A 14323-nucleotide genomic window follows, 5' to 3' on the forward strand; every position below is an offset into this window, starting at 1 on the left:
AGTTTCATGTTGATTCTATTTTCATTTAGATTTAATTTTGAGATAACTGTATTTATTCACAATCTATTATGTTCAGATTCTACCGTTTATTTATTATCGATGTCAACCCACATAAAGATAAAATTGGTAATTCACTCCTACACGTAAGGAAAAACAGATAACTTACTCTAATTCACTTGTTAAAAAAAAAAAGAGTTTAAGATTTGGGTTAGCAATTGTTGGTTTGAAGGTGTTTTCTTAGCTTTAAAATGCCAGAATCTTAACTATCGGACAATAATAACTCATGGGGCCCATGAAGTATTTTCTCTTATATAATTTATTTTAGGAGCCCTAAGTAACCTTTCTTATGAAGCATGTTTAACCTGATGGTAGTCCTATTTAATTCAACATATTAGATGTGAAAAGTTGAATTTCTTAATTAGACAACTTTTATTGTCTTCAATAGGCCACCTCTTTGACAAAACATAGTTTGAATAGTCAAATTTTGATCTTTACTGATAATCCTGCATTTTCGTGTTTTATTAAAATTATTTTTTGATAATAAAACTGTAGTTTATTACAGAATATGCATTAAATTAAGATGAAATTTTAAATTAGATAAACACCATCAATATTAATTTATACAACTCACAAGAAGTCTTACCAACGAAATACCCATATTTTTTTTTTTTTTAATATTCTTAATTTTTGAAGGTCAATAAATGAAATTTTTTGCTATCAATATAGGAATAATTACAAGACTCTCCCTAATATAATGGGTAGAGTCAATTGATTATATTTTTTTTTTTTTTTAACAAATATATAGGCCACACAATGTTATTGATTCTTATCAATTGTCAGATTTAATATAAACGTTTTGTCAAAGCTGAAATTACTTTGTTATGGAGATTCTTGTCAAAGTGATTAAATTTCAAATTATATTAAATTATTTTCGTTTTGATTAGAGTATATATTAAATTAATTATGGCGAATATGATTTAAATATAAAATTAAATTCGTGAAATTATAATAACCATGCATCAGTCTTTTCACAAAAATAAATTCTTGAAAAAACAATTATTACATAGACAATTAATAAATTTAATTTTAAAAAAGAAAAAAAAAGAAGCTTTTTAACTACTAAGGCCTTTACATTAGGCCCAAGGTTGAGCATTGTAGCTCCGGCCTAACATTAACAACCGGGTCCGGGTGCTAGTCGTGACGAATTTATTCAATTTATTAAATTCAACAGATCACGTGACGTTGTACAATGATTATCTGGCTAGAAACCAACTCTCCCACATTATCTAGTTTTGTTCGATGTCAAAGGATTACGTCAAAGACTAATCAAGATACACTAAACTAATCCGGATACTCCGGTAAAAAAAAAAAAAAAAAAAAAAACATTAAAGTTTTTTTTTTCATCGAGTCTTGTCAAGTCAAATTTTCCTCCCTAGGCCTTTTTTATTGGGCTTTTACTTAAAATTAACTAGCTGCTATCTTAGTTTAACCCCATTAAATATCTTTTGGCTTGAGCTCATCTTTTCGGCCCAAGTACCACCAAATCCAGACCCTACGAGTAAATCCTACAACATCGGTGTCTCACTGCACCGACAAATTCAATAAACGATTATTATTTAACAGTTTTAATTATCTTTGGTCATGCCTTTGCTCAACTCTCAACTGACAGAAGTTAAACTAATCGAAATTCAAAGGATGACAGAAAGTCTCGCCCGCCTACAATTATGACACATCTTTTCGCTCTCTTAATTTTTAACAGTCGAAAGCCAGCATCCCAGTTTTTCGCTTTTTGATGGACCATGACCAAAGCAGATTATGGTTCAATTGGCTTGTAGCAATGAGAATTCAGATGGTTGATTAGAGATTGTTTTTTCTCCGTATTCCTAGGGAGACACTTATCAACAATTTAGGGGTGAGTACGTGAACGGGTAGAATCGAACCAGAATTGAACCTACCCAATCGGCATTGTGTGGGTAGGTTCTGGTTCCATTTTATTAATCGCACTGTGCAGTTCTGGTTCCGGTTCCGGTTCTTAGTTGGAGGAACCAGAACGCAATCGAACCTGAAAAGACTTGAAACGGTGCCTGGTTTGGAACTTGCTTGAAACCATGCGGTTACCCAGTTGAGAACCTGTTGGAACCGATTTTTGAACCTGTTTTGGAACTTGGACTACAATGAAATATTTGTGATATATGGGGGTTTCATTTTTTACATATAAACATTTAAAAATGAAAGTTAAATTTTTAGAATAACCTATAAATAATAACAATATACTTATTACATATAACTACACAATATTAAAACTTTAATATATTATAATATTAATATTAAGTTTTGATTAATTAAGTTATATGAATTATATCCAATTAAAAGTTTTCTAATGTTATTAAAAGATTATTTTAATAAAATAATATATTTGATTAAATAATATAATAATAGTTATTTACTTTAATTATCAAGTTTTAGTAATCTATATTAAATTACAATTAATTTTATAATGATAAATTGTAATATTATAAATTTAATTACTATTTAAATATCTACTTAATCAATTATAACATTTATTATAGTTTAAATGATTACTTAATTAATATATTTTATAACATTCTTAATTGATTTAGTATAATTAATTAAACATTAATTAATTGATTACTACTTATTATTGACTTATAACATTTTATATATTATTAATAAATATTAGAAATTTAATTAATATAGCATATATTATAGATTTATAGTATAATTACTTAATCAATATAAATTTCATTTAAATAGTATATAATCCTAATTAAATGATTAAAAAATAATTATTATAATATACATTCAAGATTTATATTATGATTATTAATTCACTATAACTTACATTATATATGATTACATAATTAATTATAACATTACATAATTAATGATTACTTAATTGATTATAACATTTTATTATAACATAGTAATTACTAATGTTACTACATAAACATTAGCACATACTTAATTATGATTATAATTATGAATTAATTATAACATTACATTATACATTATAGTACGATTACTTAATTAATTATAACATTATATTAAATTAAATGATTACTTAATTAATTATAACTTTCTATTATAAATTAATTAATTATAATATTGTATTAGAGATTTATAGTATGATTACTTAATTCATTATAACTTTCATTATAGTATGATTACATACTTAGATGATTATTTAATTGATATGATTATATTATAAAATACATTATAAAAAATGATTAGAATTTAATTAATTAAGCATTACATTATAGTTAAATATTACTTAATATTATAACATTATTACATTACATTATATTATGATCACTTAATTAATTTGCATTTATAGTTAAATAATTACTTAATTAGTTATAATTTTAATATTACACATTATAAACATTAGTAATTTACTACCATTATATTACTAATAAATGATTAAAATTAATTAATTATAACATTACATTATAGATTTATAGTATGATTACTTAATCAATTTAACTTCTATTAAAACATTAGTATTAATTAAATGATTAAAATTTAATTAATTACAATTTTAAATTATAGATTTTTATATATGATTACTTAATTCATTTAACATTATATTATATATATCACATAATTAATTATAACATTACATATATTATATAGATTACTATTAATTAACATCATTTACATGTAGTATGATCACTAAATTATTTAAACATACAAATTAAATGATCTCTTAATTAATTATACATTATATTATAAATATTAAACATTAGTAATTAATTAAATGATTAGAAATTTATTGATTATAATATTACTTATTGTTTAAATATACTTATTAATTATAACATTACATTATGTATGATCACTTATTATTTATACTTACACATTTAAATGATTACTTATAATTATAATTTATAATATTATATTAATAATATTATTAATTTACTACATTTTCATTAGTACATTACTTAATTAATGGTTAAAAATCTAATTAATTGTAACATTAGTTATAAATTTATAGTTGATTACTTGATTATTACACATTACGTTATAAAACATATTAAACTATTTATTAATAATTAGAAATTTAATTATTATACATTATATTATAAATGTATAGTATGATTACTTAATTATTATAACATTCCTTATAATAATAATTACTTAATTAATTACAACATTACTATACTGACCTTATAAACATTAATAATTTATAACATTAAATTTACTACATTAGTATTTAGTAGTAGGAGAATCAAAGAAGTTGGTGACAGTTTCTAACTTTCTATATTGTTGTTTGTTTGAATGATTATGGTGAAGTTATTTGATGTGAATTGTAATGAATAATTGTTTTGGTTTTGGTTTTGATTGAAGAATTTTATGTTACTTGTGATGAATTGATTGACTTCAAGTGTTACCTAGGGATTAGAGGATTTATGAGTTACATTGGACACAAATGAATGAGTAATCAAAATTTGTTAGGAGTGTATTTGTAAATTTTTAAGGTATTTTTGTCATTTTTTAACTAATAAGGGATAACTGATTTTTTACAAGGTACCCAGGAAAGGAACCGGAACCTACATTTTAGGTTTACTTCCTTGAATTTAAGAACCTGCATTGTGCGGTTCCGGTTTTGGTTCCCTTTTTTTGAAACCTGCACTGTGAGTTCTGATTCCCCCAAAAAAATGTAGGGTACCCGAAACCGTTCATCCCTACATACAATTGAACTTGGTTCCACATTGATACAGTTAACAGGGGCACAGTTGTAGAAAGATGTTTTGAGAGACTGCTTCATTTAATTGTGCAAATCACAAAGTAAATATCATTTTCAGAGTGGATTATTAAAAATTTGACCTATGATTGCCAATAGCTAGCGGATCCGGGATTGTGAAGCGAGACAAAAAATAGCTATAAAACTACTTATATACCAAATTTTTCATCAATCAAACATCTTGTTTGGTGCATTTTGGAGATGCCCATATTAAAGCTACCCTTTTCCATGTCATTATTCCTATTGGAATGATGAAGAGACAATATTAGGACAACATGTGCTCAATATTTTTCAATAATAATATAAATAAAATTGAAAAATGATCCTAATAGTTTCTTCACCTCCTTCTCCTCTCTCCTCTCTCAACTCTCAATCTCTTTACTATAAGGGAGGATGAGATTTTGCTCATTTGCCTCCGAATTCCGGTCCTTTATTATTCAAAATTGTGCATGACCAATTCACCTTATTCTGTTAAATCTGTTAGCACTCAAAGCACGGCTGTAGTTTCTGGCCAAAGATTGATATATTATTCAAAAGATTGCACACGATACTTAAAGACCATTGGCAATTTGGACCAAGGACAAGACGTTGATAAAAAGACTTGGGAAACAGAGACAAAACCAACAGCACAATACAACACACAATAAACAAAGCTAATTGATTGAACAGCAGGAAGGATTAACTATTCCTTCAAGAGTGAAATGGTTTCCTAAATGCCAATCGAAGATAGCATTTTAGAAGATAATTACCTCGTGGCTTGTCCAAGTCCAACCACATGCTGTGTCAAACTATGAACATAAAGCCCGTCCAAAAGTTTCGATAACAGTTCCTTAAGTTTCGGTAACAGTTCCTTGTAACTCTCAATCTTTAACTCTATTCCCACGTGTTCATAGGCAGGCAAAGGAGGAAGTTTAGGTACAACGTCGAATTTATTATTAATAAGCAACAGATGAAGTTCGCTGAGTTGATCGAATACGTTCCTGAATCCTTTATCTCCAACCTTGGGGGTCGCAAACAAGAAGGCCGTGACCATGCATATTTTGTCTGATCCATTGCGCCTATTATGCTTATTGGCAACTATGTCAGTTGCGCTCAATGTGGCAAGCGCTGTGCCAAGACTGTGACCTGTTACAGTTATACTGATTTCCTCATCTCTGTAATCAACCTTATTCACCAGTGTCTTAACTGCATGCAACACCTAAACATTTATACACCAATAATGAAAGCATATATCAACTAGTGGATTATGTATCAGAAATAATAAAAATTATGATTTATCAGAAAAAATAAAAAATTACCTGATCTCTGGCACTCAAATCATTGTATGAGGGTGGTTAAATATTTGGCGACTTGTAGAGGGAGAGAAATCCTTTGTGCACATGTGGATTATGGGTTTTCCCAAAAATGTCTGACGCTGAGATCAAACTTCATTCACAATCTTTGAGCCCTTCGGTCTTAGATTTAGTTCCTCTCCAACAAATCAAAATGTCTCTTCTTCCTAGCACTTCCTTTCCTTCATCTGTGGCTACAGCCACATAACCAATCCAAGCAGATTTGTGTTTAACAATCAAATTAACCAAGGAAGGAACATCTGACCTTGCATATATATAGTGAGTCACAGTGTATAACTTTTCCAATTCTTTTTTTCCCATTTTAGAGAATAAATCTTCCTTTTTATGGGCAGGTTGTCTTTTATCATGATGACTAACGGAGCCATAAATAACTTCAATACTTTCACAACAGAGAATTAAACGTTTTTGGAGAGCTTCGTCAAGAGGATTCAAGAGATCATCCCAGTTCTCAGCACCACTAAGCTTCTTCCACTGATCGTCCATCACTCTTTTTCTGTTTTGTTTTTTTTTGTGAACGGTGACATATCCAAGAATTTTGTTGAGGAGGGACTTGTGTGGCTTCGTCATTGTTTGTTAAACAACTAGTGAAAATTAAAAAAAAAATCAACAAACCTTAAACAAAAGAAATAATATAATATCAATAATCTGAAAGAAAATAATAAAAAAATACGATACTTTACCACTTAAATAACTATATGAGAAGCAAAACCTTGAGTAAATTATGTTGAAATTAACATTCAATTCACGAGAAAACACAAAAAAATTTTGACGTGGAAAAACCTCTTCAATTAAAGAGAGCAAAAGACTACGGGAATCTAACGATTTACTTAAATCTAATATAATTAATAGAGTTTACAATAATCACAATCCATAAAAAATGTTCTACTCAAATTTTTTATTTCTCCTTTTTTTGGGGGGGGGGGGGGGGGGGGGGGGGTCTTTCAAAGATTATAATATAAATTTCATGATTTTAATCGTTCTAGCCTAAACTAAAGTCACCACAACTTAAATAAATCAACGTGCCTTGACTTTTAATATGATTATAAAAAAAAATTGAAACTTTCTAATTAAATATAGATAATAACTCAACTTCTCTAATAATAACTGAATACTTTTACAACAGAGATTTAAACGTTTTTGGAGGAGCTTGTCAAGAGGTTTCAAGAGATCATCCCAGTTCTCAGCACCACTAAGCTTCTTCCACGATCGTCCATCACTCTTGTTTTTCTGTTTTTTTTTTTTTCCTTGTGAGACATATATATACTATATAACACTCAGTAAATAGTACATTAAATAACACTTGCACACATAAATCTGATACACTACTAACAATTTAAAAAGTACTTGAATATGAAGAATATGACACTTTTACATAAGACTTGTAAAAGCAATATAAACTCAATTCTCTGTTGGACACTCGGTATACACAGCCTTATACATGCATGTACAATAAAAAATATAAAACGGCACAAAAAGACAATTAGTTTTTAATTTTATAAAGCTTAGACTTAGGAAGAATACTACAGAAGTGTCATGCCCTAGGATAAAGTGGCATTGCAAATATGAACACTCCTACAAAGAACTTGGTTGACACTGTTGAATTTACCTAAAACACTTTTGCAATAGTAACATGTTGGATAATGTGTTATTGCCATATAAAAAGCTATACATCGTTCCTATATTGAAACTTGGAGGAAATATGAAAACAATTCTCTCTACGATACATATGTGCATTGCATAATATAATCTTTAGGAACATACAAAAATGTTGTAGAAAAATAAAATGCATCCTGGGTAATATGTAGGAAAAATTTGTTATAAGCTTTGCCAATGGAAAAATATATATTCACACTGGAAAATTAATACATTCAACGTCAATTTATTCATATATTTTTTACATTTTCTATATATGTATTTATTTCATTAAAGAATATATATTTTTATAGTATATAATATTTCAATCTCTCTTTTTAAATCAAAAGAAATAGAATAAAAATTATATATAAAACATAGCCTAGGTTTTGTATATTATTAAGTATAAGAACATAATATGAATATTAAATTACGTCATGAAATATAAATGCTAAAAACATATCTCATGTTAAATTATTAAAAAAAAAAATAGAATAATAAGTATATGAATCATTCAATTAATTAAAATGCAAAAAAGCTCATTTAATTCTTAATTTAAATAAAAAAATAGAAAATACAATAAATAATAAAATTAATGGTAAATTGATATATAAATGGCATTTGCATCAAATTAATCAAGGATGGGATTGGATAAAATCCATTTCCTCCACTTAAAGTTCCACCAAACAATATAAAATTGACTAAAGGAGACAATATAAGCTTCAAACCCAGAAATATCCGGAACAAATTTCAAGCAACAAAATATGTAAAAGATAATGTATACTTACTCAGCAAATCAGCTCAAAACACAAAGATGGTGGAAAGTTTTGCAACCCAAGCAAATATGTGACCAGATCTAACGACGAATCTCAGAACAAGTCGTTAAACCTGCCATTCCTTTCACATTAAACCTAGTTGTTGCCAGCTCTCTTATTTATAATCTAGTTTTCAAGAACAAGTCGTCATGACTGGGTTTACTTTGAATATTCACATTAAACCGGCCATTCCTTTTAACATTAAACCTAGTTGTTGGCAGCTCTCTTATTTATAATCTAGTTTTGAAGAACAAGTTGTCATGACTGGGTTTACTTTGAATATTCACATTAAACCTGCCATTCCTTTCGGAATATTAACATTAAACCTAGCATTCCTATCGGAATGATAAAGACAGAATATTAGCATAACTTATGCTCCAAAATAATGCGAATAAAATTGTAAAATGATCCTAACATTTTCTTCACCTACCTGCTCCATTCTCAACTCTCAATGTCTTTACCGTAAGGCAGGATGAGATTTTGCTTATGAATTCCGGTCCTTTATTATTCAAAATTGAGCCTATGACCAATTCATCTTAGTTATTCTGTTAGCACTCAAAACATAACTTAGCTTCATTGGCCAAAGATTGATGAGAATCATCAAATTTGTCACATACCAAATGCCCAATTTTCATGGTTATTTTATGACCAATTCATCAAATTTATAATCTAGTTTTCAAGAAAAAGTTGTCATGACTGAGGTTTGCTTATGTTCTATACATTTCAAATTGAGTAATATTACCTTTACACCATTTTTTTACTTCATGATTATTTGACTAACAATAATTCTATTATAATATGAAAATTGACCATAATTAAAAATTTATTTGGATGTGATATATACCATATATATATTATAATATGAAAAATTGACCATAATTAAAAATTTATTTGGATGTGATATATACCATATATATATTATAATATGAAAAATTGATCATAATTAAAAATTTATTACACCATTTTTTTACTTCATGATTATTTTACTAATAATAATTCTATTATAATATGAAAAATTGACCATAATTAAAAATTTATTTGGATGTGATATATACCATATATATATTATAATATGAAAAATTGATCATAATTAAAAATTTATTTGGATGTGATATATACCATATATATATTATAATATGAAAAATTGATCATAATTAAAAATTTATTTGAATGTGACATATACCACATCTATATGAAGACTTTGGTTGGAATTTGGAGAGTGACCTGGCAGCTAACTGGCAGCGTATTGCCTTTTTTATTACAAGGAATTAATTAAATAATGATCATTTTCTCCAAGTTCCAAAAATGTTAAACCTTCACTTGGCGATTGGCATTTCACTTTGACCATAGCTTGTTTAAACCTTTTACTCTTTTTTTTTTTTAATATCATTATTACATGTTCATTGTTGTTTTTATTCAAAATATTAATTTTATATGATAATATTTTGTTTAATTAGAATGATATTTATTTTTAACATAGATACCATAGCATAGTATATGTGTTCGTCTTAACATCACTACCACTAAAATAATTTGGGAAGAGTAATACTCGACATACAAATAAATCTTATAACAATTTATATACAAAGTGATGTATTAGAAAATGAATGGAAAAATGAATATAATAAGTTTGACTTTTTATATTCACTTTTTCATTCATTTTTTGTTACATCAATTTGTATATAAATTTTTATAAGATTTATTTGTAAGTCTAGCATTATTGATTTGAGAAATGAGGTAGGTTTAGGTGGAGATTTTTTATCCCGTTTCACTCAAATAAATTGGAGAATAGAATAGGCATTATGCCTCCACCCCTTTGCCTTTTCTAATTTGGGAAGTAAGGATCGATAATTTTAATATTAATAACTGATCTCTAATGAACAATTTTTTTTTTTTTTTTTGTTTTTTTAGCAAGGCAATTTATGCTTCATATTTTTAGATAATATGTCAAATTTAAATGATAATTCATAATAATTTGTGCAAGAATATTTCAAATTATTTTCATTTTTTCTCATAAAAAACCAACTTTCAAGACTTTGATTATATATATTCAATTAATTATATGCGAATATGATGTAAATATAAATTTAAGTTCAGTGAAATTATAATAACATGCATGAGACTTGTCACAAAAATAAATTCCCTGAAAGAGAACAATTTAATTACATAGATGAAATTAATAAATTTAATTTTACAAAAAAAGACAAAAAAAAAAAAAAAAGCCTTTAAACGAATAAGGGCTGATACATTAGGCCCATGGTATAGCATTGTAGGGCTCCAGGCTCACTATTAACAAGCCGGGTGCTAGTCGTGACGAATTTACTCAATTCATTAAAAGTCAACAGATCACGTGACGTGTATAATGAGTCAGGTTTTGTATTATTTTGTTTGAATTTTTGAACTGGGTTTCTGCCACTGGTTTGATTATTTGGTTTGAATTTTCGAACTGGGCTTCTCTTACTCGTTTGATTATTTTTGTTCGAATTTTTGGATTGGGTTTGGTATATTGATGGTTGCATGCTAAATCATATTATAGACTTTGTCACTTTTTAGCCACATGCTGCTGGATTTCTGCTGATGGCCAGAAAGACTTTTGAGACATTTATCACACAATTGTATTTGGTTCCACATTGATACAGTTAACAGGAGCACAGTTGTAGAAACATGTTTTGAGAGACTGATTCATTTATTTGTGCAAATCACTTCAACTTCTCTTTATATGCTGTTCTGTTTTAGACTTTTAGGCATAGCCGTTTCTGGGATGCAACAATTTGACTGGTAAATATAATTTTCAGAGTGGATTGTTAAAAATTTGACCTACGATTGCCGACGGCAAATCCGAATTGTGAAGCTAGTCAAAAAATTGTTATAAAACTACTTATATATCCAATCAAGCATCTTGTTTGGTGCATAGATGCCCACATTAAACCTACCCTTCCTATAGGAATGATAAAGAGAGGACATTAGCACTACATATGCTCCAAAATAATGTGAATAAAATTGTAAAATGATCCTACTATTTTCTTCACCTCCTCCATTCTCAACTCTCAATGTCTTTACCATAAGGCAGGATGAGATTTTGCTTATTTGCTTCTGAACTCCGATCCTTTATTATTCAAAATTGAGCTATGAGCCTATGACCAATTCATCTTATTCCGTTAAATCTGTTAGCACTCAAAGCATGGCTGTAGCTTCATTGGCCAAAGATTGATGAGAATCATCAAATTTGTCACATACCAAATGCCTAATTTTCATGCAAAATTGTTGAGAAAAAGTATTATACAAATTGTATCAACAAACTCTTCTGTTTGTAATTGTGACCCTCTTGCAAATGGACAGAAACAGAATACAAATCTTCGTCAAACAAGCAAATTTTAGTACAACGGCAAACATGAGAGAACATAAAATTGAAAGTTAAATGAATAAATACAATAAAAAAGGCAAAGGTATGGTGCCATTCCATAAGAATAAATCAATTACAGATTTTTATGAAAATGAGGTGTACAAATGATAATTACATATACCTATTGGGCAAGCGGCATCCACTCTAGTTCTAGCTCAATTTCTCCAGATTCCACATTTTGGAGCTTCAGTAAAATTTTCTGTCTCACCTTCCCATCAACAATGTTAATGATGCTGTCCTCTATAGGATAAAGTGGCGTTGTCATCTGATTTCAACCATTTCCCGATCTGCATATTTGCAAACATTTCTGGGTCGCCAAATGCCATTCCCGATGTTAGCAAAGGCTGGATATCAATCTCTGCTTCTCCCATTATGTCATCCGACGAAAATGTATCATGATCAAACACTCTCTTCAATATGAAAATTCACAAGGAGGAAAAAAAATGTCATGACCATGTTTCGCGGAAGATAAAGAAAATTTTATTATTAATAAGTAGCAATGAAAGAACTAGCATTAAACGAGTTCATATGTATCAAAGATTCATAATTCTATCTATTAACCCATTGAATATCAATCTTAATCTATCCCTAATGAACCCTAATTCAATGTGTTATTTAAACTAATCTATGTTACTATATATAATTTATCAACCCATTTAAAATCAACTTTTAACCGTAATTCCGGATAAAGGTAATTAAATTTTACCTATGTCTTTCAGTACACGAAAAATTCTATAATGGATCATGATACAAAATATACATCAAATTAAATACGTAAGTTTTAAGATAAATGAAACGAGGTGAGAGAAAGAAGACGTATTGAATTATATATACATGTGCGTACATATATGAACCGTCATTTTATGACCGTACATAAATCCTTATCACTTATTAGATAACATATAATAATACGATAACATATAATAATACCATTTCCATGATTTTTTTTTTTTTAAATTTTGTTTTATTTTATCTTCTTTGAAATTGAAGCTATAGCTCTTGATAGAGAGGTTGATTTTTATCTCTTAATTTTGAAACTTGTATCTCAAATTGAAGCTATGAATACTGAACTTATAAATAAATATTGAAAAACTCCAAATCTGGGAAATTTAATACTTATTTATAATCATTAAAGCGCTTAAGACATAATCTAAATATTGAAAAACTCCAAATCTGGGATATTTAATACTTATTATAATCATTAAAGCGCTTAAGACATAATCATCTCTGAAAACGACGGATGAAATTAACACAATTATAAGTTATATTTGGTTGATGCTGGAGTTTGACACCAACTACTCTCACCTGTAAGATACTAAGCAAACTTAGAAGTCACACGCAATATAGGGATATTAACTTAAATAATGTGTGAGAGGAAATATTTAAAGTGGTTCGGATGCTAAAAAACGAATCATACGTCCACTGCTATTGTTTTAATACAAGTAAAGTCAGGTCACATTTAGCGAGCTGGGTTATAGTTTAGAGAGAGAGAGAGAGAGAGAGAGAGAGAGAGAGAGAGAGAGAGAGCTATTTCAGAGTAAAATTAGTCAATCCCTGCAAATGAAAGGGAAAACCTCTATTTATAGTGGGAGAGTTCAAGGTAATGATTATAAAATCTGCAATTAGGTAGGTGCCATGCAAATCCTTCTCTACGTCTCATTGGTTATTTGCTGAGAGAGGTTCCTATACTCGTTGCAGAATTGGACACGTGGACGATCTCAAACGTTGCAAATCTGGCACTCACCTACTACGCTATAGAACACGCCACTTGCGCCATTGCCATGACTGCCACCTGGGACAATTACAAACTTCTTGAGCTCTGATGTCCTGCTGACGGAGTTCCACGTAACCCTACTTCAGGCATAAATATCAAATACTGTAGCTTTACATATAATTACAAGTTACATATAACAACATAAATATATTAGTAATTTAATTCAAAATATATATTAATATTGAAAAAATATAATGTTGTAAAATGCAATGGATGTTATGAGTGATTTTTTGAATTGAAAATTTAAGGCTATATGTACTCCCTTTGATATTTGGGGGAAATATCAACAAACTCAAGGTATTAGAAACATCGCTACTTTATTTAGTGATTTTTGTGTTGTTTTACATGGCAATAATTAACTGTGTGGCGGTCTTCTTCTTCCTCTCCATCATGATGAGTGCTTCTGAAATACATTCTTATAGGATCACTGCATACATAATGGCCTGTGTAATTGCTCTTTTGTTTAAGTAACCTTTAAATGTCATTATGTTCCAGTATATTTTCTCTGATTCTGCAATAATTTTGGTTGTGGCTTGTAATATCTGTATGTTTTGAAGCCTTGATTTATTTTCTTTATTACGT

Source organism: Pistacia vera, unplaced genomic scaffold (genome assembly GCF_008641045.1).
Source record: "Pistacia vera cultivar Batoury unplaced genomic scaffold, PisVer_v2 Contig233, whole genome shotgun sequence".
Lineage (NCBI taxonomy): Eukaryota > Viridiplantae > Streptophyta > Magnoliopsida > Sapindales > Anacardiaceae > Pistacia > Pistacia vera.